This window comes from Nomascus leucogenys, chromosome 1a, assembly GCF_006542625.1.
Source record: "Nomascus leucogenys isolate Asia chromosome 1a, Asia_NLE_v1, whole genome shotgun sequence".
Lineage (NCBI taxonomy): Eukaryota > Metazoa > Chordata > Mammalia > Primates > Hylobatidae > Nomascus > Nomascus leucogenys.
In genome coordinates this window covers 45,123,271-45,129,270 of record NC_044381.1, presented here as the reverse complement: position 1 = coordinate 45,129,270, position 6,000 = coordinate 45,123,271, and positions in this window count along the sequence as shown.

Below are 6,000 nucleotides of genomic sequence, written 5' to 3'. Positions count from 1 at the left end.
ATGAAACCCCATCTCTATTAAAAATACAAAAATTAGCCAAGTGTGGTGGCAGCACCTGTAATCCCAGCTACTTGGGAGGCTGAGGCACAAGAATCACTTGAACCCAGGAGGTGGAGGTTGGAGTGAGCTGAGATCGTGCCACTGCACTCCGGCCTAGGCAACAGAGTAAGACTCTGTCTAAACAGACAAACAAACAAAAAAAGAAATACACATTAGTCAGTGTTTTCAGGTGTGTCCAAGCCAGCAAGTTTATCTTCCACTCCTGAAAACAGTGAAGAGATATTCACTAGGGTCAAAACTCCATCTCACACCCCTGGCCGCCTTGGGAAGAGCCCTGCTTCCCCTCACTCTTCCTGGTCCGGGGTTGCTGTCAAGTGCTGTAATCACTTCTGCAGAATCTGACAGTTTTGAAGGTAACTGGAATGCAAGCTGCTAAAGAGTTAATTTTCAGGCTTTCATGAAGTTTATCCCTAAAACAAAGATTTTCTAATTTCACCAGTTTTACTAACTTGTGCTAATTTACACAATTTACTGTGATTATAGTCATTTCCTGGAACTTTCTGTGCTAGCCTATATAACCAGTTAAATAGGATGGCAGCTCCACTTCCTTCCTAAAGACTATTATGTAAGACTATTGATCACAGCAAGTAGATCCCTTAACATGAATGATTAAATAACTTAGGGATGACACTGAAGATGACTTTTTAAATGAGTGGGAAGGCAAGTGAGACAGGGTTACCGAAAAGAAAGATGGGAGTCTCAAACTATGTGTTTCTCTCTTGAGAAATGAAGGGGGCCTAACTCCAAATCAATTCTAAGGTATTTTGGTTTCTCTTCTTATTTAAAAATCCCCAAAAGGTGGACATTTCACTACATCACTCTCTTGTTGAACAAATAACTCAGATATCTCTGGAATGCAGGTAAGGCTGAATCAGGGAGAGGCCTTGGCCAGGAGCAGCTGTATGGCAGACAGCAGCCACTCAACTCTCCTTCCCCATGTGGAGGGACACATGAGGGGCAGCTGTGATTTGGGATGAGCCCTAGCGAGGGTCTGGCAGCCGGGGGGCTGCTCCTGTGAGAGGGGCCATGGCAGGCACTAGGAACATCCTGAGGGTTCCCTAAACAGAATACTTGCCAATGTAAATCCCTCCAATGGCATCCTGCCACATGCAGGATAAAAACCTACACTCCTTTCCGGACTAACAATGACAAAATAATGACTCCTCAAAGATGTCCACATCCTAAGCCCCAGAAGGCACGAAGATGTTATCTTACATAGCAAAGATTGCAGATGGAATTAAGGTCACTCATCAGCTGACTTTGAAAAAGGATGATCATCCCCGATTATCCATGTGGGCCCTGGGTCCTCACAGAGTCATTGAAGGGGAAGGGGGAACAAGAGAGATGGAAGCCTGAGAAAGGCTTGGGCTGACATGGATGTCACTGGTTTGGAGCTGGAGGATGGTGGAAGGGGCCATAAGCCGCAGAATGCAGGAGTCCTCCAGAAACTGGGGAAGGCAAGGAAACGAACACTGCCCTAGAGCCTCCAGAAAGGAACCAGCCCTGCAGACACTTTGGTCTTAATCCAGTGACACCTGTGTCAGATGTTTGATCTACAGAACTGTAAGGTAATACGTTTATATTGTTTTATTCACTAAGTTTGTTGTCATTTGTTACAGCAGCCCTAGGAAGCCAATACAAAGCATGTGGGATTTGATCCTGACCTTGGCTTGAGCCCTTCTCACCCTGGCTTCACATGCTCTGGGCAGACTGATTTTCTCACTCTTCCCCAATATACCAGGCTGGTTGCTACCTCAGGACCTTTGCACTGGCTGTTCTTTCTGCCTTCACCATTTGGTCATCCCTTATCTTTGCATGGCTCAACCTCCTAGCCAATCCATCAATCACAGGTGAGCACATCCTCAGACGTGTCTTCCTTGATCTCCCAGCTAAGGTGCCACTCAGTCACTGTCCTCATGCCATGATGGTGTGTTCCTCACAGCATCCACAAGCTGGCAGGGGAAGTAGAATAGACACAGCACCGGCTCGAGGCTCAGTACCTCTCAGGCGCTTTCATCAGCCTCCCTCACCTGGATGTGCTCTTGTTAATTCCATCTTTTATTTGGTTGCTATTTTGTCTGTTCCTCCCTGATAGACTTTAAACAACCTCACCGGCCTCATGTAGGGACAAGTGGAATGGTTTAGATCAGATGAATTTTGCTTTCCATACTTTGCATAACCATTAATAAATGGTTATGGAATAAATGGATCTTCCCGCTGGAATCAAGTGAAAAGGCAGAATATACTAAGGGTGACTTCCAGCTCTACAGGTGCATGATTCCATGTCATGAGCAGTAATATACTTTAATCTCCCTTTGCTTGTGAAAAAATACCTATCTCGCTTGGGAATCAATGGCTTAAAATAATGTCTCTGCCGAGGCAGGGCGTTGTCCTGCAGAAGTGAGGCAAGGTGTGGAAGAAGAAGGTGGGGAGGGGAGGACTGCTGGTCTCAGAGCTCCAGTTCTGACTTGATATGACTTGGGGAAAAGGCACCTTCCCAGGCCAACCCATCCCACATGTCACAAAGACCTGCACATGTGCAGATATAAACATTGTCACTCCTGGTTACTTTTATTTCTATTTGCCATCCTTGTTGTCATAGTCACTATTTTCCTCTTTGTACTTTTCCCTTTTACTCTGGTGGTTTGAAACTCAAACCTAAGCCTAGTTTCATCGGCTCCCTAATACCTGAGCCTGGTAAAGACAGGAGCCCCTCAGCTCCCAGCTACACTGTAACATTCCACGTATTTAGCATGGCTGCAAAATGGGCTGAGATAGAACCTCCAGGACAACGTCCAGGACAATGGATCCCTGGAGGTCCCTGGTGGTCCCTACAGACCTCATTTTCCCAGAAGCAGAAGAGGGGCAGTTAAAATTTCAAGGGTATAGTTTTAGAAACACAATTGTTTTACCTCCCAGAGATGGTTAATCTTGTAACAACCATAGTTGAGACTGCTGCCTTGTAATTAATGCCATAAAATTCATTTAGCAATATTAATTCTTCCAATTCATTGACAGATATCTTCCCATTTACGTGTGTCTTCTTCAATTTCTTTCATCAATGTTTTATAGTTTTTAGTTACAGATCTTTCACCTCCTTGGTTAAATTCATTCCAAAGTATTTTTTGTTGCTATTGTAAATGGGATTATTTTCTTGATTTCTTTTTTGAATAATTTGTTGTTAGCATATAAGAAATGCTACTGATTTTTGCAGGCTGATTTTTTTATCCTGCAACTTATTGATTCTCAGCTTTTAGGTGGCATCCTTATGGTTTTCTAAATGTAAGATCATGTCATCTGCAAACAAAGACAATTTTACTTCTTTATATTTCCAGTTTGGATGCCTTTTTCCTTGCCTAATTGCTCTGGATAGGATTTCCAGTACTATATTGAATAGAAGTGGTAAGAATGAGCATTCTTATCTTGTTCCTGGTCTTACAAGAGATTCAATGCAATCCCTATCAAAATTCCAATAATATTTTTTTCACAGAAATAAAAAAAAGTCCTAAAACCTATATGGAACTATAAAACACTTCAAATAGCCAGAGCAATCTTGAGCAGAAAGAATGAAGCTGTAGGCATCACACTACCTGGTTTTAAAACACACTGCAAAGCTGTTGAAGGAGTAAAGAATATGCCACCCCAAAATGGCATATTCATATGCTGCTCTGGCCCGTTGACCATGTAGAATCAAAGGCACTTTTTAACACAGCAGGTACAAGAAGATCATTCTGACCTTCATTCTGTTTCTGAAAAGCAGGAGATAGAATTTCTGTAGAAAAGTGTCCTCCCTATACCACAAGGAAAGTAAAATTCTTCTCGTCTAGGACAGGAAGTTGAAGCCGAGGAATTCTGTACAAACAAATCTTGTTAAACTAACCCTTATCTTCCTAGTCCTAGGACTTTCTCTACCCAGTTGACTCAGTTTACCACATCTTTGTCTAATTCAGTATATACGTGTTTGACTTTAACTGCTCCTTTCAGCCTTCATTTCCTTATGAAGTTTCCTCATATACCTGTATGCTTTTCTCCTGTTAAATCTGTCTTGTGTCAATGTAATTCTTAGACCTAACCAAAAATAAAATCCTAAATGGGAAAAGGTAAAGTTTTGTCTCTCCTACACTCTCATAATCAAAGCAGCATGGTACCGACCTAAAGACAGACACACAGACCAATGAAACAGAATAGAAAGCCCAGAAATAAACCCACACATTGATAGTCGATTGTATTCAACAAAGATGCCAAGAACACACAATGGGAAGGAATAGTCTCTTCTATAAATGGTGTTGGGACAACTGGATATTCACATGCAGAGAGATGAAATTGGACCCTTATCTCACAACATGTGCAAAATCAACTGAAAATGGATTAAAGACTGATACGGTTTGGCTCTGTGTTTCCCCACCTAAATCTCATCTCAAATTGTAATCCCCACGTGTTGAGGGAGAGACTCTGTGGGAGGTGATTGGACCATGGCAGCGGTTTCCCCCATGCTGTTCTCATGATAGTGAGGAAGTTCTCACAAGAGCTGATGGTTTTTAAAGTGTGCCTCTTCCTCGCTCTCTCTCTCTCTCCTGCCATCGTGTAACATGTGCCTTGCTTCCCCTTTGCCTTTTGCCATAATTGTAAGTTTCCTGAGGCCTCCTCAGCCATATGGAACTGTGAGTCAATTAAACCTCTCTTCTTCATAAATTCCTCAGTCTCTGATAGTATCTTTATAGCAGTGTGAGAAGAGAGTAATACAGAGATTTAAACACAAGACCTGAAACCATAAAAATACCAGAAGAAAATATTGGGAAAAAGCTTGTTTACATCGAGGAGGCAAAGAGTTTTAGGATATGACTCCAAAAGCACAAAGAGGTATCACCTCACACCTATTAGAATGGCTATGATCAAGCAGACAAGATAGATACACCAATTAGATGGCTACAATCAATCAGACAAGATCAAGATGACAAGTGATCCTTGGGATGTGGAGAATAGGGAGCCCTTGAATACTCTCGATGGGAATGTAAATTAGTGCAACCAGTATGGAAAATAGTCTGGAAGTTCCTCAAAAAATTAAAGCTAGAACTGCCATATGGTCCAGCAATTCCAGTTCTGAGTGTATATTCAAAGGACATGAAATCAGCACCTCAAATACATATCTGTTCTTCCATCTTCATTGCAGCTTCATTCATAACAGCCAAGGTAAGGAATCAACCTAAGTGTCCACTACTGGATGAATGGTTAAAGAAATGTGACACCTACATAAGATGCAATACTATTTTGCCCCAAAAGAGAAAAACAACTTGTCCTTTTTTACATGAATGAAGCTGGAGGACATTAGGTTAAGTAAAATAAGTCAGGCACAGAAAGACAAATACTGCGTGATCTCACTGATATGTAGAATCTAAAAAAGTTAAACTCATAGAAGTAGAGAGTAGAGTGGAGGTACTAGGGTCTGGGGAGTGAGGAAAATGGGGAGATGTGTGTCAAAGGCTACAAAGTTTTAGTTAGACAGGAAGAAAAAATTGTAAAGATTTATCATACAGCATGGTGGCTATAGTTCATATTAATGTAGTGTATACTTGAAAATTGCGAACACATTAAATCTTAAATATTCTCACCACAAAAATCTGATAAGTAGATGAGGTGATGGATATAGTCATTAGCTTGATTTGATCATTTCACAATGTATAAATATACCAAAACACCATGTTGTACACTATAAATATATACAATTTTTATTTGCCTGTTATTTCCTAATAAAGCTGGGGGCAAAATACATTTTGAAGTTACCACCAATCCTGGATGTTAGAGCTTCTCTGCTGGGCTCAGTCACGCCTGACTGGTGAATACTATCCCCTTCAGCCCCAGAGAAGGGGAGGCCCCGGCTTCAACTCAGGCAAGTGAGAGGTCCAGCTTCCCTACCAGACTCTCCAAAGCATTTGGCACTGA